This window comes from Panthera uncia (assembly GCF_023721935.1).
Source record: "Panthera uncia isolate 11264 chromosome A1 unlocalized genomic scaffold, Puncia_PCG_1.0 HiC_scaffold_17, whole genome shotgun sequence".
NCBI classification, from domain to species: domain Eukaryota; kingdom Metazoa; phylum Chordata; class Mammalia; order Carnivora; family Felidae; genus Panthera; species Panthera uncia.
Genome location: NW_026057577.1, coordinates 41,388,900 through 41,416,465, shown reverse-complemented (window position 1 = coordinate 41,416,465; position 27,566 = coordinate 41,388,900). Strand labels below are relative to the sequence as shown.

Genomic DNA, 27,566 nt, shown 5'->3' with positions numbered 1-27,566 from the left:
AATTACTCCCCTATGAGAGAATATTCTAATAAACTTTTATTTCTTTTCTCTTGTTAATCTGTCTTTTGTCAGTCTAATTTACAGTGCCCCAAACCAGGGAACCTAGGAGGCTACAAGAAATTTTACCCCCTTACCTGTATAAAGGCAAATTAAATTTTCGAAAGTGCCACCCTATCATTTTCTTTTTAGCCACACTTAGTGCCATCAGAATTCATTCTTACTTTCCCTGCATAATATTAGGAGACAAATTGTGCCCCCTTGCCCCCACAAACTCCCATATCCAAGTTTTAACTGCCCAACCTCAGAATGTAACCATATTTGGAGATAAAGGCTTTAATCAGATGATTAACTTAAATGAGGGTGTTAGAGTGGGTCCCATTCCAATTCTCTGTGCCCTAATAAGAGGAGAAAATTTGGACACAATGAAAGACACCAGGGTTGCACAGAAAAGAGACCATGTGAAGAGGCAACAAGAGGGTGGTCATCTGCAAACCGAGAGAAGTCTCAGAGGAAACCAACTCTGTTGGCATCTTGATCTTGGACTTTAAACCTCCAAAACTGTGAGAAAATAAATTTATTTAAGACACTCAGTTTGTTTTTGTTATGGCTTCCCTAGTAAACGTTAAAAAGAAACAAAAAGACCCAAACTGAGTCACTTATTCTAAGCCCCACATCAACAAACCAAGACTTATTACTATGTAACCTGACTGTGCTTTCAGACCTTTCCAAAAATCAAATCTTAGCTGGTCAGTCTGGAATTTCTTGGTCAGCACTAGTGTGGTAATCACCTGATAGACCCCTTCCATTCCCTAATGAAAGATATAGTAGTCCACTTTTTCCCTGTCCCTAGCCTCTTCTGCCTATAAAAGCCTGCCATTTTGTACAGCTCCTAGAAGCTCTTATCTATTTGATAGATAGGATGCTACCCCATTCATGAAACTGAATAAAACCAATTTGATCTTTAAATTTACTATGATGAATTGTTTCTTAACACAAATGAATACAAACAGTATCAGAAATACGCTCATCAAAAATGTTTGTATATAAAAACTAGTACTTACAGGAAACTGCTGGGGGTGGGGGGGGTAAATAACCAGTAATTCCAGGTTATTAGGAAACTTCCACCAGATCCATTAGGTCTGATGGGCCCATGTAGACATAAATAATTAAGAGTTTTAAAAGCTGACGGTATGGTGGCGCTTCAGTGGTTCAGTCAGTTGAGCGTCCGACTTCGGGTCATAATCTCACAGCTTGTGGGTTCGATCTCCGCATCTGACTCTGTGCTGACAGCTCAGAGGCTGAAGCCTGCTTCAGATTCTGTGTCTCAGTCTCTCTCTGCACCCCCGCCCCCACTGACACTCTGTCTCTCTCAAAAATAAACATTAAAAAAAATTTAATAAAATTACAAAAAAAGCTGATGGTATGAAAATACTAATTTCTAATCTCAACCAGCTTACAACCTGTTCATGAATAAATGCCTTCAGTCTAAAACATCAACTATTAAAAAAATTCTCCAGAGGAAAACTGGTTCTGAAAAAACCCTAATTGAAATACTGTATATTTATTAAGTGTACGCACCAGACTTAAATATCCAAAATGGAGTTCTTCAGATTGAAAAATGCACTGTGGCAAAAAGTACACAAGTAATATGATTTTTCCTAATTCCTATAATGCTTTTACTTCTGAACCCACCAAAAGTTTGTGCCAAATATTTTCAATGAAAACCTCAAATTTAGATGAACAGTGAACTTACTATCTTTATAATGGTTTACATTTCAGACACCATAAATAAACTTTAAGTCACAAAGCACGTCAAAAACATGCAAAACCAACTAACAGCTAAGGCATTTTAACTTTTTAACTAAGAAAGATTTTTAAGAAAGAACACAGGCTTCAGACTCTGTCCTAGATTCAAATCAACTCAGTTACTAGGTTGGTTGACTTTGGTAAGTTAACACCAAAATGTTTCTTCTCTTTATTAAAATTTAAGACAACTACCAATTACCTTTCAAGATTCAACTTGATAACTATTAAAGTTCTAAAAAGACAACTACCCTTTATTATCAGACTATCTACATAGAACCCTTTAACAAGGTTAACTTTTTCATTTAGCCAAACTGTTCACAATCCTTCATTAATAAGGTAAGAACCAGAAAACAACTATTCAAATTCACGTGTGAAATACTTTTTTAGTATAAGCTCAGTTTAATATATTAGATTTTATTTAAAAAGTGGGTCTTCCTCTTCCCACTTATTATCCCAGTTATTATATGGGAGAAAAGCAGAGGAGCCAGGGGATCCAGATCTTAACAGGCAGAGTCAGATAAGAGGGTATCAACACCTGGGAGTGGCCCAGCACAGGATGTCGATATCAAAACAAAGTGAGGAAGGGTATCCACGGAGAGGGACAGTCAGGGATGGGACACTGAGCCCAAAAGAGTAGTAAGGAAGGCATCCATGTGCGGGGAAGAAAGGAGTGATCACAGTCAAGAGGCTAAGCTGGGAGAGGTGGGTATATCCACATGGGGCAGGTGACAATGGCTACGACAGAAAACTGATTATATACAGGGGAAATAATCAAGTAAGTATTCAGAATAATGAAAGGTAAGTTTCATACTATTCAAAGAACACAGCAACTAGTAACAGAAAGGGTGAAAACTAAAGGAGAATGCTGTGGTGTTGTAATGTAATGTATCACTATCATGAACGATTAATTCAGTCATATTAACAATATTAAGATACTAAAAAATAATATTAAGATACTAATGTTCACATATAACCATAAAGGTAAATATTCCTGTTTATGTATATACACCTCCCCCAACTCTGCAATGAGAGAGCCTGAGCATAGTGACTCCAATAGCAATGAGCATACTTAACACTGGGCCTCGGCTTCTAAAAATGGTTTTCCACTAAACAAAACCAGGGCTTTGAAAAATAGCTGATTCCAGGGCTGGGGAAAGAAGATGACAAAATAAGCCCAGAATATTTTATTTTAGCAAAAAGCAAAGAAATGTCTAAATAATGATTACAAAGTATCAAGAGGACATAGAAACCAGCATGAATGGGTTCCCAGTGGCCAAATCAGGGACAAGACGGACATTAAAATAAGAAAACACATGTGAAGGACATCAACACAAAAATGACCAAAAAAGGAACTCCAAGAGCCTACCCCTTCACAGAAACACCAAAAAGTCAAGCAAAATCTGTCAAAATCAGCTTTGTCAGTACTCTGAAACAATCAAAAGGCTTACAGCAATCAAGCAAACAATGAATCCAGAAAACGCAAACTTAAAAACAGTAGAAAAGGTTCATAGCATTTTTATTTGTCATTGACTCCCATCTTTCCCTAGCATAGTGGAGGTCCTGAAGCCAGTGTGAAACCCAGGTTTGCTTCTGGAGTCAAGTAGACCTTATTCTCAAAGGATTATGTTTGTCTGTATAAACCTGTCTGGGAGCTAAGGAATGACCTGAGGTAGCTGCCTTTGTTTTACCTACCATGCAAGGAAAAACTGCTAAGCTAGAGGCATTCCTGCAAAACATTATACAGCAAATCAACAACCTCCTCCCTGGGACCAAGGTTTATAACTGAGTAAACAATAGCACACCCAAAGGCTGTAAATAAAGGCCAAGAGAGAATTTCTCTGGGAAATTATGACATTGCAGAGAACTCCCTTATACCAGGAGACTTAGAAAACCACACCATATATGCCAGATCAAGACACTTGCTCAGAAAAAAACCCTGAGAAAACCCTCAACTTTCACTTCAGACTGATCTTTAGTTTCAACAAGAGCAGGAAATGAAATCTAAGTTGTAAACTGTGTGGCTAACCATTCAAGAAATTCCCCAACAAAGACCCAACAGGCAAAGACTGGGAAAGTTAAATTACTTTTTAATTTTCCTTTATTTTTATTCCTTTTTGTCTTCAGACATGCATCTCCAACAAAACACTAGCTGAACATGGTTAAAGGTGTCTCTACTTAGGTAAAAGTGGCTCTTGTTTGAAAAGCTCTCAAAGTAGCAGTATGTGCAGACAGCAGAAATAAAACTCCTATTGTATTGCACTGAAATTACTTTCTGTAACCAATAAATCTTTAGTCAAGTCTTATTAAAAGCTGCAGGGGCGCCTGGGTGGCGCAGTCGGTTAAGCGTCCGACTTCGGCTCAGGTCGTGATCTCACAGCTTGTGGGTTCGAGCCCCGCGTCGGGCTCTGTGCTGACTGCTCAGAGCCTGGAGCCTGTTTCAGATTCTGTGTCTCCCTCTCTCTGTGACCCTCCCCCGTTCATGCTCTGTCTCTCTCTGTCTCAAAAATAAATAAACGTTTAAAAAAAAAAAAAAAAAAAGCTGCAACCTGTAAGCACTAAAAGTTGGTTCCTTGTTTGACCCATGTGTGAAAAGATCTGCTACCTTTAGAGAAGATAACTTACTGATCTTGATATTCATTTACACTTTTACATTGTGTTCACCATGGATTTTTCCATTAATTCTTTTAATTTCATTAAAATTTTAATTATCTCACATTCTCCTTGGCATACATTCTCCTTATGCAAAACCCAGAAGTATTTTTGGTTATTTTACAAATCATCTTTGAGATGCTAGTCCACAGTCTTCCTGGTGTTGGCCTCAATGAAATAAATTCCCTTGTTGTTTCACCCCCAGTCACTTTTCTACCTTTGGATTTTGTCAGCCTTGAGGGGCTGAGCCTGGTGTATTGAGGACTCTCAGAGCCAGGTGCTTTTGCACCTATCTCTGCACCCCAGCTACAAAAAGACATGTAGGACACCATCAAACATACCAACGCCCACCACAGTGTAAGTATATAACATATGCATACTATCTATTAAAATTCCAACATCATTTTTCATAGAAACAGAAAAGGCATTCTCAAATTCGCTTGGAACTGCAAGGGATCCCAAACATCTAAAACATTAACTGCGAAGGAGAGTACATTTACAGAACTCACATTTGGGTATTTCAAAACTTATTACAAAGCTACAAAAATAAAATCACAGTAGCATAAGGATATATAAACCAATGGGATAGAACAAAGAGTCCAGAAATGAGGTCATACATGTATGGCCAGTTAATTTTTGAGCAAAACACTAAGAACATTTAATGGGGGAAAGAACAGTCTTTTCAACAAATGATGCTGAGACTGGTGGATATTCAATGGACTATACTATTCACACCACATACAAAAATAAACTCAAAATGGATCATCAAACAACTATAAAAGCTATCAGAAAAATACAAATAAAATAAAATAAAATAAAATAAAATAAAATAAAATAAAAGCTACCAGAAGAAGATAGGCGATAAAGCTCCATGACTTTGGATTTGTCAATGGATTTTTAGATGACACCAAGAGCATAAATAGCAATAGAGGGGAAAATGGCCTTCATAAAAATACAAAACTTCTATGGCAAAGGGTATTATCTAGAAAGTGGAAATACAACTCACAGGATGGGAAAAAATATTTGCAAATCCTATATGATAAGGATCTAATATCAAAAATATAAAGGGGCGCTTGGGTGGCTCAGTTGAGCGTCCGACTTCAGCTCAGGTCATGATCTCACAGTTCGTGTGTTTGAGCCCCACATCGGGCTCTGTGCTACCAGCTCAGAGCCTGGAGCCTGCTTTCGATTCTGTGTCTCTCTCTCTGCCCCTTCCCTGCTCATACTCTCTCTCTCTCTCAAAAATAAATAATAAAGATTAAAAAAAATTTTTTTAATAAATAAATAAAAAAAATATGAGAGGAATTGGTACCCTTTGACATTGTTAGTAAAAAGGTAAATTGATGCAAGCACTGCGGAAAATTCCCGTAACTCCTCAAAAAGTTAAATATATGTCTCTGTGTGTGTGTGTGTGTGTGTGTGTGTGTGTGTGTATACACACACACACACACACACATGACCCAGAAATACTACATATATTTATGTATATATCTCTAAAAGAACTGAAAATGGGTATTCAAATACCTGCACACCAGTGTTCAACACCAGCTCTACTCACAATAACAAGTGGGATGTCCAAATGTCCATCACACATCAGTGTATAAACATGTGGTATAATATATATACAGTGTAAGAAGGAATGAAGTACTGACACATGCTAAAAGAGTTAACTCAAAAACATGCTAAGTGGTGAAAAGAAGCCAAACAAAAGATCACATATTGCATAATTCTAGTTATATGAAATATCAACAATAAGTAAATCCATAGAGATGATAGGCCAACTGGTGGTTGCCAAAAATTGCTGGGACAGAGGAATGGGGAGTGACTGCTAAATCGATACATATTTTTCTTTTACGATGACAAAAATGTTCTGGAACTTGATAAAAGTGGTTTTACACCATTGTGAATGTACTAAATGCCACTGAATTGTGTTTTAAAATGGTTAACTTCAGGGGTGCCTTGATAGCTCAATCAGTGGAGCATCCCACTCTTGATTTTGGCCCAGGTCATGACCCCAGGGTCATGGATCAAGCCCCGTCTAGGGCTCTGGGCTGAACATGGAGCCTGCTTGAGATTCTCTCTTCCTCTCCCTGTGCCCCTCTCCCCAGCTTGCATGCACACTCTCCCTCTAAAAAATAACATGATTTTTAAAATAAAATAAAATGTCTGGGACACCTGGGTGGCTCAGTCGGTTAAGCGTCCGATTTCAGCTCAAGTCACGATCTCACAGTTCATGAGTTCGAGCCCCGTGTCAAGCTCTGTGCTGACAGCTCAGAGCCTGGAGGCTGCTTTGGATTCGGTGTCTCCCTCTCTTTCTGCTCCTTCCCCTGCTCATGCTGTGTGTGTGTGTGTGTGTGTGTGTGTGTGTGTGTGTGTGTGTGTGTCAAGAGTAAACATTAAAAATGTAAAAAAAAAAAAAAAAAAAAAGGTGAAGGCTGAAATAAAATTGATGCATTGTTTATAAAAAAATAAAATAAAATGGTTAACATCATGTAATATGAGTTTCACTTCAATAAAAATAAGAGTGCTGTACTACAACCCCTTGAATAAAACACCATGAATCTGGATATAAAGGCATACAATGAAAAATTAAAGGAAGAAGAGGTTATTTACACAATTTCTAAGTACCTCCCACCCTCCAAAACAAAAACAAACTACTTACTACAGCTCTGCAGTCAAACAGCCAAGCAAATAGCCTGGGAAATCCTTAATCAACAGATCAAAGTGAATATCATCAGTCAAAGAACAAACTGAAATAGTGTGCCAAATGATAGAATGCAATGAGCAGAAGAAAGCACTACTTTACTTTGTAATATTCTACCCAAAGATGCATAACCCAAAGAAGCAGAGCCTGTCTGAATGAGAAATGCCACTCTCCAAAGAGTTATACTACAATAACTGGCCGATAACCTTCATGTATCAGGTTATAAAAGGAAAATCATTCTTTAAAAATGATCAGTCTGTGACATTTATTCTATAGTTCTGTGAGTCACATTTCTAATTTTTGAGAACTAATACTAGGACATCCTGTTCCACTGAAATTGTTTTCAATGTTGTAAAATTCTTATTAATATTTAAGTAGGCACATACTAAGTGCTAAGTGATTTCCAGACTTCCCTAATACGAAGTAAAAGAGTCCCCCCCCCCCCCCGCATAGATTGATTCCATAGGTCTTAAGCAGAGCCTACAAATGTTTTTAAATCAACATTTAAAGTGATTATCATAGGGGCACCTGGACAGCTCAAGTCGCTAAGTGTCTGACTTCAGCTCAAGTCATGATCTCTCAGTTTGTGGGTTTGGGCCAGGCGTCGAGCTCTGTGCTGACATCCCAGAGCCTGGAGCCTGCTTCAGATTCTGTGTCTCCCCATCTCTCTGCCTCTCCCCCTACTCATGCTTTGTCCCTCTCTCAAAAATACACAAACATTAAAATAAATAAATAAGTAACTAATAAGTAAAGTGATGATCATCAAGAAAGGATGGTAAATGCTGCAATAAACATCAAGAAGAAAAAAAAAAATACTTGCCTAAGGACCATGGCCACACTAAAGGAAAATATTCTATAGTTTGTTATTTTACAGTTTGGACCATGAAACAATGCCCAGTATTTTCAGTTATCGAACTCTACTTAAAATTATAGATTAGACATTCAAATATAAGAAAGCATTAAAAAACTTCACAAGAAATCTAGAATATTACAGGGGCGCCTGGGTGGCTCAGTCGGTTAAGCAACCAACTTCAGCTCAGGTCATGATCTCGTGGTGCGAGTTTGAGCCCAACATGGAGCTCTGTGCTGACTACTCAGAGCCTGGGGCCTGCTTCAGATTCTGGGTCTCCTATCTCTGCCTCTTCCCTGCTCACACACCTTCTCTCTCTCTCAAATAAGTAAACATTAAAAAAAAAAAAAAAAAAGAAATCTAGAGCATTACAAATTTCCATCCATTAAAAAGGTTCATTTTATTGCTTCCTTTTACCCTGGAATTTTGTTAGACCCTTATGCTCCGTTTCCTTCTTTAATTGCTCAGTACCTTCCCATGCTTTGCTTACACGACCCACCCACCCCCCAAAAAAACCAGAGTATTAAAGAACTCTTATTATTAAATTATCACATATAGAAATTGCTACATTCACTCTTCAAAAAGAATTTTAAAGGACAAAATATCATTACTGGAAACACGATGCTTCTATTTCTCAAGTTTCTAGACTACTAAAAGGTACAATACACAGAATTCAAGATCTTTGAAACATAAAATGAAATGATTTAATTTTCATGTAAAATTCACTACAAAAAAAACAAGCCTTACTCTATGAACAAGTTTTTGCTCACTGAGCTTCTCTTTCTTCATAAAACTCAAGTAGGTTAAGTCATCCTTGATTTTTTTTTTTTCTAATTCAGCCTTATTTTTCTAATTCAACCCTTTTCCTTTAAGGATTGGTAATGGTATATTGTAATTTAGAGTAATACCGCAAACAAATTGGACTCAACTGGAACAAAACTTAATTTGAATAAACTTAATTACCAAAGAGCCTATGTGTTCAAAACAAAGTGAAGTCAAAACAGTGAAGATCCTTAAAGACTCAAGAAGGCCGTCCCTCTAGATCTAACATTATAACAGGGTTAACAAATAATTATTTAAAAAAAAGAGAGAGAGAAAGGAAAGAAGGAAGAAACAAACAAACAAAAAAAAGAAAGGTAGGTTGTGACCTCAAATCCTTCTATCAGAAAGGTTGAGATGTAAAAGCAAATTAGTTTTTTACCTGATGTATTTACTATGAGGAAAATACCCAAGTTATGAGGGTTCAAATGAAGTAAACTGATACACTTTAAAAAAAAGAAAACATACACTGCAATCAGCTTAAACATGTGCTCTGAAAAAGGGACTGATTTACCAAGAGACAAACAACCCCTAAGATACACAGCCAGTATTGACAGAACCTGGACAGACAAGAAGAACTCAAGCCCCTCCAGTCTCAAAAGGCCTTGTTTGATTTTTTTTTTTAACACTTATTTTTGAGAGGGAGAGACGCAGAGTGTGAGTGAGGGAGGAGCAGAGAGAGAGGGAGAAACACAACGTGAAGCAGGCTCCAGGCTCTGAGCTGTCAATAAAGAGCCCGACGCGGGGCTCAAACCCACGAACTGCGAGACCATGACCCAAGCTGAAGTCAGACACTCAACACACCCAGGCACCCAGGCGCCCCTTGCTTGCTCTTTTAATACCAGGATCTCTCAAGTTCTCCAACATAAATTACTGAAAGTTAACTCATTCTCTTGCCTTGCCAAATATGTTTTCAGAAAGTAACCAAAATAACTTCAAATTTCTTTTCACTTTACAAACAGGAAAATTCTGCTTTCCCTAAAGAAACATTTGATATATCTGCTTATTGAATAACAAAATTGATTCACAAACATTTATGGAGCAGCTACTCTACATAAGCACTTTAAACAATATTCTGTGACAAGAATGCATACTACTATGGAATGAAGGAAGGGGGATGGAGGGGAAGAAAGTGAAGAAGGTAGGGGGATTACTGCATTCTTTCTGGTACCAGGAGTAGCAATTACAGGTAAAAAAGAAAAAGGTGCAATTAATGGTAAGGATTATCTTCCAACTACCAAAATGGGAAATGCAGCAGACTAAATTACTATGATATCAAAGTAATTCCATAATTGGTTACACTGTGCTGAAAACTCCACATCAGATTCATTTGTGAAGAATAAAAATCCTGAATATGAGGACTGAAAGGGGTAGAGACAAAAAAATTACTGACACAATTGTGGAAAAAACATGAGAAAAATTTTTATAATCTCAGAAGGGGGAAGGTAAGCCTTTTCTAAATATGACATACAAAACACAAGTAATAAAAATATATTTATATATTCAAATATAAGCATAAACACAAAGAGCACTTTCTACGACAAAATTCACAACCAAGGTCAAAGCAAACAACATGGGGGGAATACTCCTTACAAAGATTAAATATAAAGGGTTGACTTCCCTTCATATATTAAATGCTCCTACAAATCAACAGAAAAAAAGAACTTCAAAATGAAGAAAGCATATAAACAGAATTGACAGAAAAGGGTCATATGTATGAAAAATTTTCATTTTAATTCAAAAGATAAAACACCTAAGAAAAAAATCTGATACCACATAGTGTTAGAACTTTAAGCTGTTATACCTCTATGAAGAGCAATTTAGCATAGCACTCAAAATTGCACTCAGAAATTCCACTTGTAAGAATGTACCCCACGGGACACCTAGGTGGCTCAGTCAGTTAAGTGTCAGACTCTTATTTCAGCTCAGGTCATGATCCAAGGGTTGTGCTGGGGTCTGCACTAACAGTATGGAGACTGCTTGGGATTCTTCTCTGTCTCCTTTTTCTGTCCCTCCCCTGCTCACTCTCGCTCCCATAAGTAAATAAACTTAAAAAATAAAAAAGAACGTATCCCACATTTACAAGGGTACTACCATTATTTCTAATAGAAAAAAAAAAAAAACAATGCACATGAAAAGATCTGGTTAAACAGACATTAAGCCATCAATATAAAAAGAATGGAATAGCTATAGCTTTACATGCATTATTATGAAATAACTATCCAAAATATTTCCTTAAGAAAAAAAAAAAATAGGCTGTAGAGCAAGGTGAACCTCATGCTACTACTACTTACGTTAAAAATAATATAAAGCGCTTACACACATTACAGCTCTCCAGAGAAGTACATAAAACAGTGGTTTCTTCAGATAAGAACAAGTGCTGGGAAACAGGCATGGGGGGTGATCTCTAAAAATCTTTGTACTTTTTGTAATTTGTAATGGGTGCATGTGTTCAAAATAATTTTAAATTCTGTTTACTCTGACTTAACTTTATCATTTCTTGAATCCTCAAACTAACATTACCTTTTTCTCAAGCCAAATAAGGCTGAAAAGCAGCAAACAAGTTTCAACCAATGAATTTATAAAATGAACCTAACACTATGAACTAGTCATTTCACAAAGAGTTCAGAGATCGGAACCTTCACATGAAATCAAAGATTTGGAAACTCAAGTACCTTGATTTATTGATTATAAAGACAATAGCTAAAAATACATAATATACTTATTATGTATTTATAATACATATATATAATATACATAATATATACACACACACACTATTAACTAGGCAATTTGCATAGGACTTTACAAGTATCTCAGTGCTCAGTACACCCTGAGGATACTGATAAAATCTTTTCTTCAAAAAAAGATAAATAGGTTTTTGTATAGATGTGAAACCCATTTTAAAGTTCCCAAGGTCAAAAATAAATAAGTAAATAAAGTTCCCAAGGTCTGGGGCACACGGGTGGCTCGGTCAGTTAAGTGTCCGACTCGATCTCTGCTCATGTCATGATCTCATGGTTCATGAATTCAAGCCCCACATCAGGCTCTATGCTGATGGCACAGAGCCTGGATGGGATTCTGTCTATACATCTCTCTGCCCCTCACCTGCTTGTGTTCTCTCTCAAAATAAATAAGCTTTAAAATGAAAAAAAAAAAATAATAAGTTTCCAAGGTCCCCCCAATCAGTGATAAGTGAAATTATTTTTTAAAGCTTTTTAAGAAAATGTTTATTAATTTATTTTGATAGAGCAAGCACAGGGAAGGAAGAGAAAGGAAGAGAGAGGAAGAGAGAGGGAGAGAGAGAATCCCAAGCAGGCTCTGCACTGTCAGCACAGAGCCTGACACAGGCCTTGATCTCATGAACACTGGGATCATCATGACCTGAGCCCAAGTCAGATGCTTAACATACCAAGCCACCCAGGTCCCCCTGAAATTCATATTTACATATTTGCCTATTTACATACTGTAACTGAGAATACATTAAGTACAGATCTTACCTTATACAAAATATTAATCTTAGTAAGAGCTGTATTAGTAATTCCCTAAATTCTGTGTGTTAGTTTTAGTCTCACCTGTCAGGCACTGCCTTGAGGTACAACTACAACCATATAAAATACAATCGTAATCTCCAAAACACGTAGAAGAGCAATAGTTTAAGCTACCACTGCAGTCCTAACTTGCTTTCCACTAACCTAAGCCAACTTTGTCTCCAACCGACGCTCCTCTCATCAAATTGCCTTCAAAGTCCTACTTTAAAGGACTAACTTGAAAACATTTTCACTCACTTGTCCCCATTTCTACAATGTTCTTATAACAAGGATTCATTTTAATGAAAAAGACCAAAGAGTAATTCATGTGAAAAATCTGAAAACTACCAGTTGTCTGTCTTAAATGGAAAAACTGAGGCAACTAAGTTACAACGAAAAGTCCTTAAAACATCATGATTATCAGGTGAATGCATTTTTCAAGCAGTTTTCAACCTAGCTACTGTTCCTTCAAACAATTATTTCATCACCCACTGTAACAGCCTCAAGTTTAGCATCCTTCTAGAGCTTTGGTAAGTATAGCCCCTTGTAAGCAACCTTTAACATGCTCTTAGAAAGAACCAAAGCAAGAACACACTGAGAAAATTTTTAATACCAAAAATAATTGAACTCTATGGGCACACAGCCCCTTTTGTATCATGGAGGAAGAAACATAAAAAGATTATGTCTCCTTCTCAAAACAAGACATTAGTTAATATAAATGAACTGTCGGGGCCTTTCTCATTTCTGAAAATGAGGAGCCAAAAATTCTGTTCACTCACTTATTTCAAAGTTACTCCTTGAAATTTAAAGTGTGTTTTATCTTTTTAAACTTGAGAGAACAATTTTACTACGTTTTAATCCCTCCAACTCAACAGTTCTAACTAAGGAACATTTTTAAAGGCAAGGGTCATAACGTGTAAGTCCTTAAAAGGCAGTTCCTACAATAAGCTAACAGCAAATTCAAAGCCAGTCTTAAATCTAGCAAACAGACTAAAAGTTCATAAAACAAATTATTTAAGTCTAGGCAGAAAAAAAAAGCTTCTAAATGATCTGACAACAAATCAACTGGGCTATAAATAATCCCTAACAAATTTCTCCTAGTCCCCCAACAGTTAAAAAGCAGTGCTATAATAAAAATACCAAGTGCACATACTCAAAGGTGGGGAAAAAAATAAGTTAACCTAAATTATCTAAATTGTTAATTCTTTTACTCTGCAAGTAACTACACTAAGAATATAACAAATAAATGAGACAAGGTCCCTGCCCTCAGAATAGTTAAGTGATAAATATGGGTGAAAGTAAACAAGACAGAGACCGGGCTTTGAATGAAATAAATAGGATAAACAGATAAGAGAAACCAAAGGATTAGGAAGGGGGGTTGCCAATTTCACACAGAAAGGTTAGGGTCACTTAGAATATAACATATACACTAAAAATGAGCTAACAAGGGGAAAACAGAAGAACGAATAAGCATAAAGGCCCTAAGACAGGAAGGAAAATGCCTCCTGTGTTCAAAGAGAAAGAGGGCCAAAGGCCAATGGTATCAGACCTTAAGGAAGCTTGCAAAGAAATGGAAGGGACAAACAATGCATAAATGCTTACAGCCTAGAGTCTACATATTATGTGTATGTACAGTGGGCTCTGTGAATAATAAACTACAAGTGTATAAGAATGGCAGAGGAACAAAGTTACAAGGCTATAGCAGTAGTTCTCGTTAGAGAAAATGGTGGCTTGGACAAGTCCAGTGGCAGTGGAATAAAAATGGACATATTTCAAATAGATTTGCTAGCTAATTAGATGGGAAAAAAGAAACCAAAGGTGATTGCCACATTTTTTTAGCTTGAGTAGATGGACTATGTAGCCATCTATTGAGCTAGGAAAGAATGGAGAAAGAATAGAGCTAAGTTAAGACTCAAAAGAGTGCAGTTTTGGATATATTAAATTTGTAAACTAAATGGAGAGGTCAAGAAGACAGTTAAAAAATACAAGAGTATAATATGGGGAAGAGAGATGGACTGCAGATTTAACGTGAAATCATTTGTGTACCATAAACTATGGTACCATAACCCAGATTACACAAATATTGCTTCAAAAGAAGGCAATGCATTATATTTTCATCAATTTCAAACATTCTAAAATACAATCTAAATATACCTGGTTTCTGCTTAGTTCTGTCCTTTCAATTTACATTTACCTATGCTCCCAATCTACAAGCTCTCTCTCTCCTAGTTGATCATAATGCTCCTCAATCACGACTATCTATGTGATGAAGCCAGAACAATACTGCTAATAACGTCTGCATCATTTTACAATTTCAAAGCATTCAGCACTCATTATTTCACTGGATTGTAAGGATAATCTTGTGAGGCAGGAAAAAAAAACAGTTTTATCAGAGCAAAAGTAAGAGTCTTACAAAGGCTACCCTGGTCATCATTAAATAGCTATTATTTACCAGAAGCAAAGAAACCACAATTCCAATTTAAGGACTCTATTTACTCTGCATTCACAGAACTTCAGAGCAGACCGACTAGATGAGTTCAGAAATAGTACATTTTTGCCTTGCTACTAAATATTCAGTACAGAAGAGCCTGGGTGGCTCAGTTGGTTAAGTGTCCCAACTCTTGATTTCAGCTCAGGTCATGATATCATGGTTCCTGAGTTCAAGCCCCTCATCATGATCTGTGCTGACAGTGCAGAGCCTGCTTGGGATTCTCTCTCTCCCAGCCCACTGTGCTCACTCTCTCTCTCTCTCAAAATAAACTTAAAAAAATAAACTGAGCCACTCCAGTGCCTCTACCATATCCTTTTAAAATAAATTAGTAAATTGTAAAAATAATAATAATAATAATAAAAGTAAAATAAATGTTCAGTACATGAAAGAGCAGGCACACAGTAGGCACTAAAACATCTGCTAAGACAATGAACATCTCTAGCAGACTAGCACTCAAGAATCCCAGAACCATTGGTGAGTCAGTGTTTTACAGTAAGTTGATAGTTTGTTCCCTCCTTTCACTTCCAATGAAGAAATATTTTCACTTATGTTCAAGTACAAATTAGATAATATCTAACATTTCAAGCCACTCAAAAGAAGATTGCTCTATCAATTCAAGATGGCATTATTTTGCAACAGGTCTTACTCACATGCCCATAAAAACAATTTCTCCTTTTAAGTCCACATTTCCTATAAAAGATTTTAGAAAGCAAGAGATATCCGGATTTTAAAAATAAGGCAGAAAAGATCTATGCTAGCATCTGTATTTATCAACTACTGACTTAACATATACGGCAATGATAAATAAATCAGCAGTTTCGCAGAACTGCATTTTAAGAGGTATTTCAAACTGATTCAATGGGAAACAAAATCTTCTCAATAAATGGTACTGGAAAAAGACCAAACAAAACAAACAAAAAAAGGTTTTGTTTTTTTGGGGAGCAATTGGACATCTACAGTATTAAAAAAAAAAAAAAAAAAAAACCCCACCCCCCCGCTCACACCACATGCAAAAAAAAAAAAAAAAAAAGTTACAAGCTAACCTACAAAACTTCTAGAAGAAAGCAAGACAAAATCCTGCAATTATGGATTAAAGAAAGATTTCTAGGAGACTAGGAGAAATTATGTGCAAAACATGTATTGCACACACTTGTATCTAAAAATATATAAATGATTCTTACAATTCAACAAGACAATCTCATCTTTTCTAAACAGGCAAAAGATCTGAACAGACACCACCAAAAACATAAAAAGATGTTCAGCATCATTATTAGGGAAATACGAATTAAAACCACAATGCAAGGGGCATCTACGTGGCTCAGTCAGTTGAGTATCCAACTCGGTTTCCACTGACATCGATTTCATGGTTCGTGAGATGAAATCTTGAGCGCTGTCAGCACAGAACCTGCCTGGAATTCTCCCTCTCACCCTCTGCCCCTCGCCAGCTCACACTTGTGCTCTTTCAAAATAAATAAACTTAAAAAAAAAAAACCCACAATGCTAATTCAAACAATGCACCAACTCCATGGATAAAATTAAAAGACTGACATCAAATACCGGCAAGAATGCAGAGCTATGCACCATACTGCTGGTGCAAATGCAAACGGTTTAGTGTCTGTAAAACACTTTGGTAGGTTTTCAGCAGAGTTAAATACACAAATTCATATGACCCTGCAATCACACTGCTAGGTAATTTTCCCAAGAGAAATGAAAATAATTCTCCACAAAACAAAACAAAACCGGTATGCAAATGTTCACAGAAACTTTATTCACAAAAGCCAAATATGGGAAACAACCCAAATGCCTAGTAACCAGAGAATGAATAAACATTTGTGGTGTACACAATACCACTTAGCAATAAAAAAAAAAAAAAAATGAATTATAACATATGCAATAACATGCATGAAAAAAGCCAGAAACAAAAGTATACACAGTGTCTGATTCCCTTTATAGGACATTCCAGAATACACAAAAGACAAGAAAAACAGATTGGTGGTTTCCAGAGAACAGAGGTGAGGGAAGAGGACTGTCCATAAAGGACAATAAAGTAACTGAGGTGATGTAAATGCTCTACATTCTCACGTGGTAAGATTACACAACTGATTTGAAAAAATATCTTCAAACTGTACGCTTAAAGAGTGAATTTACTGTATGTAAACTACACTTCAAAACACCTAGTTTAAAAATGCATTCACACTTCCATTAAAATAAACTAACAGGCACACACACTTTTGTAAAAACAAACTATTAAAATGTTAATTTTTATTGTTAATAGTGTTTCCCCTATACTACTTTGACCCTATATTTATATTCTTTGCTCTGAGGAATTATAAATTAATCTCACAATTTCCCCTCTACATCAACAACCAAGGCCACCAATCCAAATTGGATACTGATTTTTACCTTCAATTTATGAGAGGAAAGCTGATAATTACTTTTCTTTTGATCATATCTACACATACCATGCCACTACACCATAAGACAGATTTAATGTTAGCTAACTGCCTACTCAACTGAAATGGCAGTAAATATTAGAAAAATAAATGAAACGTACCTTAATCACTGTATTATTAATCTACCCGACATACTTTTCTTCCTAAAAAGCCAGAAGTACTTAAGAAAACACTAATCCTAGGGCACCTGGGTGGCTCAGACCATTAAGGGTCTGTGAGATCAAGCCCTGTTTAGAGATCTGCACCGGTAGTATAGAGACTGCTTGCTTGGGAGTCTCCCTATCTCTCTGCCCCTTCCCCACTCTCTCATGTGCACACACGCTCTCTCTCAAAATAAATAATTAAAAAAAAAAAATTATTAAAAAAAAACACTAGTCACTTTGTTTCTTTTAAGAAGGGCAAATAGTGTTTGGAAATTTGTGAGAATGTTTTGGAAACATTTGTCTTCTAGAATTCTCACATCTGTACTACTACATATTAAAATTTATTATTATAAATGTCTTTCTTCAGGTGTGTATTAATATGATCTTATTATGTGAATAAAATTTTATTTCAGGATAGTGAAGGGGACTTTGATAAGTACTTGTTATAAAACATACATGGATCTGGGGCACCTGGGTGGCTCAATCGGTTAACTGTCTGACTCCTGATTTCTGCTCACATCAACATCTCACAGTTCATGAGTTTGAGCCCCACATCAGGCTCTCTGCTGTCAGCTTGGAGCCCACTTCAGATCCTGTCTCCCTCTCTCTTTGCCCCTCCCCCACTCATGGGCACAAGCACTTGTGTTCTCTCTCTCTCTCAAAAATAAACATTAAAAAAAAAGATACACAGATCTTACTGGATCCTACACCGCTGGCTCTAGAACTGCGCTAACATGGCAGCTAACAGCCACATGTGATTGTTTAAATGTACATTAAAATTAAATAAAACTCAAAATTCAGTTCCTCATCGGCACTAGCCACACCTCAAATAATGACCTAGGTCTAGAGATTATCCTAACAAACAGCAAAGACACAGACTGCTTCCCTCATTTCACAAAGTTCTATTGGACAGCACTGCTCTAGAATAAGATCTACTTAGAACCCTAAGGAAATACAGATAAATGGAACTGAAATTCTGGCTGTCACTTAATGACAACCTTGGGTAAATTAACCTCAGAGTGGAAAGAGCAGTTATTTCACATTATAACTGGGAAAAGCACTTTCTAATCTAAAATACTGTGAATACTAGTTACAAAGTGATCCAAAAGTAAAATACTCCCGAATGAGAATAAAGAATATACCCATGTGAAAGGTAGATTATAAACAAGTCACAACTGCATCTCATTAAGGAAAATAAAATTTAGTCACTGGCTTACGATAAAGTATCTTCCCAGTCCTGAAACAGTAGTATTTTTACTTTGCTCATTATTAACACCTTAAAAACTTAAACTATAAGCCCTCATAGTTGGAAGTCTCAGCTCTGGATATACAGAATGTGTAGGTTCAGAAATATCACTTACTGGCTATGTGACCTTGTGACTTCTATCTCTGTGCTTTCATTTTCTCATTTGTAAAATGAAAATAGGACCTTCCCACACACACCGTCCATGAGGATTACAGTTAATTCACTTCCAAGGCTTAGAACACTGCCTGGAACATGGTAAACACTGATAAATAGTAGCTATCAAAATCTAGTCATCATGACCGGTGTGGATATCCAGAATATATGCCGAACTCCAACAATTCAAATTTGAAAACGGGTGAAGGACTTGAATACACATTTCTTCAAAGAAGATATAAAATGGCCAATAAGCAAGGGCGCCTGGGTGGCTCAATGGGTTAAGCATCCAATTCTTGGTTTCAGCACAGGTCATGATCTCACAGTTTGTGAGACTGAGCCCTGCCTCTGGCTACACACTACCACCATGGAGCCTCTTTGGGACTGTCCAACTCTCTCTGTCCCTCCCCACACACATGCTCTCTCTCAAAATAAATAAACTTTTTACAACACGGCCAATAAGTGGGGTGCCTGGGTGGCTCAGTCGGTTAAGCGGCCGACTTCGGCTCAGGTCATTATCTCACGGTCCATGAGTTCGAGCCCCGCGTTGGGCTCTGTGCTGACAGCTCAGAGCCTGGAGCCTGTTTCAGATTCTGTGTCTCCCTCTCTCTGACCCTCCCCCGTTCATGCTCTGTCTCTCTCTGTCTCAAAAATAAATAAACGTTAAAAAAAAAAAAAAGAAAAAAAAAAGGCCAATAAGCAAATGAGAAGACATCAGTAATTATTAGGGAAATGCACATCAAAACCACAGATACGTCACAACCACTAAGATGGCTATTATCAAAAACACAGAAAACAACAAATGTTGCAAAGAATATGGATAAACTGGAACCCATGTGCACAGCTGGTAGGAATAAAAAATGGTGCAATCACTATGGAAAACACTATGGGGGCTCCTCAAAGAATTAAAAATATAATTACCATACGAACCACCAATTCCACTTCTGGGTATATATCCAAAAGGATTAAAATCAAAGATTAAAAAAAAAAAAATAGGGATTCAAACAATTATTTGTACACTCTTTCACAGCAACATTATTCATGATTTCAGAAAGGCAGAAACAACTGAAGTGTCGATTTACAGATGATGGGTAAACAAAATTTGATACATACATACAATGGATTATTCTTTTGTCTTAAAAAGGAAATTGATTCTACCACATGCTACAACATGGATGAACCTCGAAGACATTACACAAAGTACAATAAGGCAATGACAAAACAACAAATATGCACAATTCCACTTACACTAAGTCCCTAGTGTAGCCTAACTCATAGAAATACAAAGTAGAATGGTGATTGCCAGGGGCTACAGACAGGGAAAAATGCAAAGTTAATGTTTAATGGGTACAAAGAGTATCAGTTTGGGAAGATAAAAAAAGTTCTGGAAATGAAGAATCCACAACAATGTGAAGGCACTCAATGCCACTTATACACTCAAAAATGGCTAAATTGGTAAACCTTATGTTTTTTTTGCCAGGATTAAAAAAAAAAAAAAAGTTATCCCTCATTACAATGACTGGAAGATTAGTATGAAGGTGGGGGAAAAAAAAACCCTTACTTCCAAATCTCGTATCATGGCTAAAAAGTAGAAAGATTTAAATCTCCTAAATTTAGAATATATTTTCTCTAAACTTATAACAGCTCAACCTACCCATACTTAGCTAAGACTTTGGCTCCGACTTTGCCTAATTCCAATTAAGCCGACAACTAGTGGTTGTGAAATATTACCTCCTATTGTGGTTTTTAAGTATGCCCAGAAATTGTTTTGAAAAAAGATGAAGCCTAACTACCCTCCCTTGATTGAGGGCTAGACTTAATAACTTGCTTTTAACGAAAAGAATGTGGCAGAAGTGACTTCTGGAATGGGTCCTAAAAGGTACTGTGCTTTCTACCTATCTCTCTTCTCAGATGACTTGCTCTACAAACTGCAGCTGCCACATTTAAAGAAACTTAAGGAGGAAGGGCACTTGGCTGGCTCAGCTGGTGGAACACTGGACTTCTGATCTTGGGGTTGTGAGTTCGAGCCCCAAGTTGAGTGTAGAGATTTTTTATTTTTTTTAATTTTTTTTAACGTTTATTCATTTTTGAAACAGAGCATGAATGGGGGAAGGTCATAGAGAGAGCGAGACATAGAATCTGAAACAGGCTGCAGGCTCTGAGCTGTCAGCACAGCGCCCGACACGGGGCTCGAACTCACGGACCGCGAGATCATGACCTGAGCCGAAGTTGGATGTCCAACCGACTGAGCCACCCAGGCACCCCTAAAGATTACTTAAAAAAAAAAAAAAAAAAAAGAAACCGTAGAAGACACTCAAAAGAGCTCCATGGAGATCCATTACGGTAAGGAACTGAGTCCTCCAGGTAAGAGCCAGCATCAACCTGCCAGGCCAATGAGTACACCATCTTGGAAGAAGATCATCCAGCCCCAGTCAAGCCTTCAAATAACTGCAGCCCTGGTTACCATATTGATGTAGATTTTAGATTCGGACCTAGAGGGAGTCAGAATCACTCAGCTCAACTGTTGCCAAATTTCTCACCCACAGAAATCATGTGAGATAGTAACAATTTTTATTTTTTAAAGCTCCTTCATTAAAATATTTACATTCACTGAAAAACCAACTAATTTCTTTTACTAATATGTATACATATAGATAACTTTCTGACAATTTTCAGTTTAAGAATTTCTTAAAGGGTATTTGCAAGTTCTGAGTTTCAAAGGAAACACAACATATTTAACTACAATTTTAAAACTTTCTTGCTAAAAAATAAGTCTGAAAAAAACTTTTTTTTAATTTTTTTTTTTAACTTTTATTTATTTTTGAGACAGAGAGAGACAGAGCGTGAACAGGGGAGGGGCAGAGAGAGAGGGAGACACAGAATCTGAAACAGGCTCCAGGCTCTGAGCGGTCAGCACAGAGCCCAACGCGGGGCTCGAACGCACAGACCCTGAGCCGAAGTCGGATGCTTAACCGACCAAGCCACCCAGGCGCCCCTGAAAAAAACTTTTAAATACGGTTTCAAAAAATATAATCTGTAAACTGAATTAAAGGGCAGAAAATAAAACACCAAAACACTACACTCACCAAAGCTGTGAACACAAAGATGACTCAAGAACAAGAATGGGATACCTTGTATAAAAAGATGCAGAAACTAGTAATTACTTGAAAAGACATAGAGCAAAAGCCTCTAACTATTCTGCTGGGTGTAGCAGCTAACAAAAAGGAGAAAAGCAAGCAGGTAAAACTGAAAATCAAACCACAAAAGGTTTATCAGTAATTCTAACATTCAATTTCTAATGAGAGTCCTGCTCAAAGCAATGGACCCGCTCCTGAGAAAAAATATTTAAGCGCCCCCCAAATAATCAATTTTAGACAGTTCTCAAACCACAGTCTCCCACACCCACTTATGTAGCTGCCTCCCCCCCCACCCAAAAAAATTTTTAGGAAATCCTGATATATAAAACATTTATAAAAGGGGAGAAGGGGACAGTGAACAACAAATCTCTTTCCAACCTGCTCTTCCTAAATATGTCAAATCCATCACCTTAAAGGCTAGTGAGATAACAAAACAAAGAGCCCTACTTTAGGTAGACTTTTCTGGCCACGGAGAGACTATGGGAAAAAAGAGAATGGAACTAAAAGGCAAAGAGATGAGATAGTACGGTTACCTTCTTATTCAAAGGCCAAGCTAGGATAATAAATGAAACTGCAGGGGCACCTGAGTGGCTCAGTGGGTTAAGCACCCAACCCTTGATGTCAGCTCAGCTCCTGGGTTGTAGGATAGAGAGACACCCTCTATGTACGGAACTGGCTTGGGATTCTCTCCAGCTCTCTCTTGGCCCTCCCCTGCTGGCACTCTCTCTCTCTCTCAAAATAAACAAATAAACTTGAAAGAAGAAATAACTTCAGACTATGACAAATACTGATTTGACATGTAACACTCAGAATCTTAAAATATTGGAATTAGAATATAACTTTATAGATTATGCTTCTCCATTAACAAAAAGCCTTCATATATTATTGTCATCAGTTTTATGAAAACACTAACACCAAAGAGATTAGGTAAATATACAAGGTCACATAGGCTCTTTTCTAAATTTTCCAATCCCTAAACCAAAAATCTCTTTTAACTCCCAGCCATTTCTCTTTTTCTACATCACTACCCTTACCTGGATCTAAATGGTTACCTTAACGTTTTTGTAAAAAATTAAACAGAAAAGGTGGTTAGGTCAAAGACAATTAGATGATCCTGCTTGGGTTTATGTTACTGGTTTTGTTTTGTTTTTCTTTTAAAGAGAGCGTGAGGGAGAGCGGCAGAAGGGGACAGAGAGAGAATCCCAAACCCACTCCAACACTCAGCACTGAGCCCAACACAGGGCTCAATCCCATGACCCACCCTGGGATCATAACCTGAGGAGAAATCAAGAGTGGGACCCTCAACCAACTAAGCCACCCAGGGGCCCCTGGCCTGGAGTTTAGGTTCTATCCTCAATTGCTAATTTCACTTTCAGACTAGAGGTTCCCATCTTTATTCCTCTGTAACTCTCTAAATTTCATTTTTTTCTTTCTTCTGCTCACTCTTGTTGTTTCCCTATTATTTTCCATTCCTTTTATTTCCCTACTATTCTTCCCTTCATCAATTCTCAAGCGTCAGGAACTTTAAGCACAAAAATTCATGGACTAATCTCAGTTCAAAACCAGAGAAAAAGTACAACAAAGCTAAAATGAATTTAGCTTCATACTTGTACAAAGAGGCTATGGGTGTGTAAGACATGAACAAAACCTGAAACCACATTTTAATTTTTGGCTAACCAAAATTTTACCAGTTACTAACAAACAGCAATACGAACAATATTTTCTCTTCTACCTTTTAGTCTAATTCCAAATTCCACTAGTAGTCAATACTAACCAAAGAGAAGCAGTATAAGAGAAGAAACAAAAATATCATGGATAATGCTCAAATGAGCATTTATAGTGTAGCATGGTGACTGAAAGTGTGGAGCCCTCCAGTCAGACCTGAGAGATTTGGCCCAGACTCCTAGGTAACTTTGGTCCTAACCAAGTAACTTTCTCCAAGTTTCAGTCTTTCTAAATCTTAATTTTCTTATCTATACCACTATAACAGCACTTTCTTCACAGAATTATTCTAAGGTTAAGGTATTCTAGGTAAATATGTTTATTATACAGAATATGTGACACTGTCATCATCTATAAGCATTACTAGATTACTTCTTATGTCTATAGTCTAGGCACAGATTAAAAAAAAAAAAAAAAAAACCAATAGAGTAGGGGAGAAAAAGAGGCTCAAAAGAGGTACTAAAAGTGTAGGGGGAGCAGCCCAGCAACTGTTCCAATTAGTATTGCTATCTACTCAATGCCAAGAATATAATAAAATATTTATCAAGACATTCAAGTAAGTAAATATGTCCTTGAACAACTGCTGTAAGCAAAGTTCACCAACGTCAGACTATTCAAAGATTAAAGTTAATTGTTAAAAACCCTGACTCTGGAGTTAGTTTTATCCTGACACCAAGGCTTTCAGGTAACATCCATAGTAATAATTTAAAGGAAGATAATCACAATTAATGTTGTTCTTTTCCACGAAAAAAAAATAATTACCAGTTCAACTTCTTTTTTTAAAGGTTTATTTTATTTTGAAAGAGAGAAAGCCCGCGTGCAAGCAGGAGAGGGGCAGAGAGACAGAAGAGAATCCCAAGCTGGCTCTGTGCTGTCAGCACAGAACCACACTGGGGCTCAATCCCACAAACCCGAAGATCATGACCTGAGCCAAAATCAAGAGGGAGGTGCTAACCGACTGAGCATTCCAAGTGCCCTTCCAGTTCAACATTTTTTTTTTAACGTTTATGTAATTTTGAGAGGGAGACAAAAGAGAGAGGTACAAAATCCAAAGCAGGCTCCAGGCTCTGAGCTGTCAGCACAGAGCCCGATGGGGGGCCTGAACCCCGAACTATGAGATCTCGACCTGTGCCGAAGTCAGCCACTTACCCAACTGAGCCATCCAGGCACCCCGCAGTTCAACTTTTTAATCTCATTTAAGATATATATTCTTAGACAAATTACTTGAAAAATCATTAAATTGAGAAATGAATAAAATAGCAGGCAATCTGAAGTGAAAAGGTGTGGAGAATGGTCTTGCCACTTTTTTTACATAAATCAAGGTGGAAGTTCAATTAAAAGTACTACATAGCACTGATAGAGAAAACACAACTAACTCAGTCTATTTTAACAAAATTAATGAACTCTAATCTCAATTTTAGATCAGAAAATAAATGCTATATTTGGATACTTCCATTCTTTTGGACTCTACTACCTCTTCTGCTCTAAGTGAGATAAAAGGATTCAAGAGCAAAGCAAAAAAGTTTTGAAATAAGTGAAGTACTGACAAGTTGTAAGGCCATCTTGGCAAAATGTTCAAAATTACAATCTTTTATCTCAGAAAAGTAATTAAATGAAATAAACTCTAGTTTTATTATATTCACTAGTAGTAACTATCTAAAAAATGTATTTTAATAAATTTTTAAAAACACTCCTGTGCCTAGAATAGACTGAAAAATTATACGGTAACTAAAAGTACTATTATTCAATTCTGAAAAATATAACAATTATTAAATCAGAATTCTCATTTGTCAGAAGATCTCTATTACAGCAATATTTCTAATTTCTTAAAAAAGCTTTGTTTATAAACATAAGCCAGCATAAACTTCCGAAAAGGAAATCAGTTATTTAAAAGAATTATGAACGATTATGAAATATCAGATTTAAAAACCAAGCCCTATGTTATAATTTAAACTACCTAACTAAACTGTAACACAAAATTGCCTTTAGAAAGCAGTCTAAACTCACACTAAGAAAGTAAACTGGGGGTGCCTGGGTGGCTCAGTCGGTTAAGCATCCGACTTCAGCTCAGGTCATGATCTCATGGTTCACTGGTTTGAGCCCCAAGTCGGGCTCTGTGGTGACAGCTCAGAGCCTGGAACCTGCTTCAGATTCTGTCTCCCTCTCTATCTCTCTCAAAAATAAATAAAGATTAAAAAAAATTTTTTTAAATAAACTGGCTGGAAAGACTCATGAAACATTTTTCTCGCCTTTTTAACAATCTATGAATCCATAAAAATTAAGATGAATACTGATCATAAGGATTTTTGCGTTTTTTTTTTTTTTTTTACTTTCGGAGCACAAAAATGTAAAATGTGGACTGTTTGATCCGAAATATTCTTAAATCTTAACTCTTTCTTCATTTCAATTTACTTAACAGTACTTTACAGACTGTCCAGGAAACTAAGCCAAGCAGTATTATTCCAAGAAACAGAAAGTCTTCCAACATAGGATAAACTTGACTCATTAATTTACAAATGAACTCTTGATTTGCTCACCATTTAATACTTACAAATTCCAACAGGACCGCACAGGAAGGTGTTGGGTTTTTCTCTGTAATCTTTATGTTTTCCAGTTTGTTTTTTTATTTTGTATCCTCTGAAATAATATCCAAGTTCTTTGAAGATACTTAACCTATGACTATTTGACATAGAGTTACTTCAAGTCAGCTACCCATACTTCTGTCTTAAAGTTTTCATACGGCTATCTCCAGAATTAGCCAAGTTCCTTGGATTTAAGATTTTAAAGTCTTCTTTATTATTCCATGTACTTGTCACTGTTGTACTTATCCACTCCAGATGAAATATCCAATTTATGAGCCAAAAAGCAAAAACAAAAAGAAAATTTCACATCTGAAGAACATTCCTAAACATCAGCACAAAGAGAGACACATAGCTATCTCAATACTACCATGCTGCTGGAAAACTGCAACATCTTAAATTTCCACGTAAATAAAAGATAAAAGGAAAAAAACTCTGTATTCTTTCAACGTCTTCATTTAGAAAAGCTGTCCCATTGTGACATGAAAATAGCTGAGGTCAAAAATTCCTAAAACTTTTAATAAAGGTAAAAATAAAATGCCATGAAACTTCAGCAGTACTTAAACTGTAATTTGAAACCGCCGAAACTACTTAGTACACAAATCAAACATATCTTATAGTTTTGGCTGAAGAACACCAACTACAGGAGAAGGGTGGGGGGAAGGGGCAAAAAAAAAAAAAAAATACCACCAGCTGAAATAATTTAACCAGTTATATAATCCGTTTGAACCAAAATACTGAAGAAATGACTGGGTCTCTTTAAGTAGCTTGCAGAACTGTTCACTACTATAAATTCACTTCAGAGATGATTCTTGCCACTTTTAATAAACTTCTGGGGCAAAATTATCCAAAGATATTGTAATCCCAAAATGGCCACTTCAAATATCCGGGGCCTTTTAACACAAAACCTAGAAGATGATCTTCACAAACGGGTAATTCAATCACCTGTAAAAGTTACAAAAACAAAAAAAAAATTACACACTGAAATTTTAATTTTGAGCAAAAAATTAACCCCCATCTTGAAGAAGCCTACTTCTGGAGAGAAATTCACCTCTATCCAATTCTACTGGGATCTAAAAAAAGGCTCTGCCCAAGCAAGCGCCCAAAAACACTTTAATGTATTAAAAAGACTTTAGAATAAGAGAGGAAAAGGTGGGAGATGATGTTACAGAACACAAGGAGTGATTTCAACTGGGAAGGGGGTGCAGATATAATACAGGGGGATTATATAAACAAACCTTCCCCACACTTTGGGAGTAAAAATTAAAACTATGAAACTGCCAC

At 36.7% G+C, this 27,566-nt stretch overlaps 1 protein-coding gene across 2 annotated transcripts in view; it reads right to left on the bottom strand.

Moving 5' to 3' along the window:
• Positions 1-27,566, bottom strand: part of GPBP1 (GC-rich promoter binding protein 1) — a 75,511-nt gene that overhangs the window by 46,771 nt on the left and 1,174 nt on the right. For both annotated transcript variants that reach the window (XM_049649487.1, XM_049649488.1), the window contains exon 2: positions 26,255-27,227. The gene's annotated coding sequence lies outside the window, so the exon portion shown is untranslated. The remainder of the gene's footprint in view (positions 1-26,254; positions 27,228-27,566) is intronic.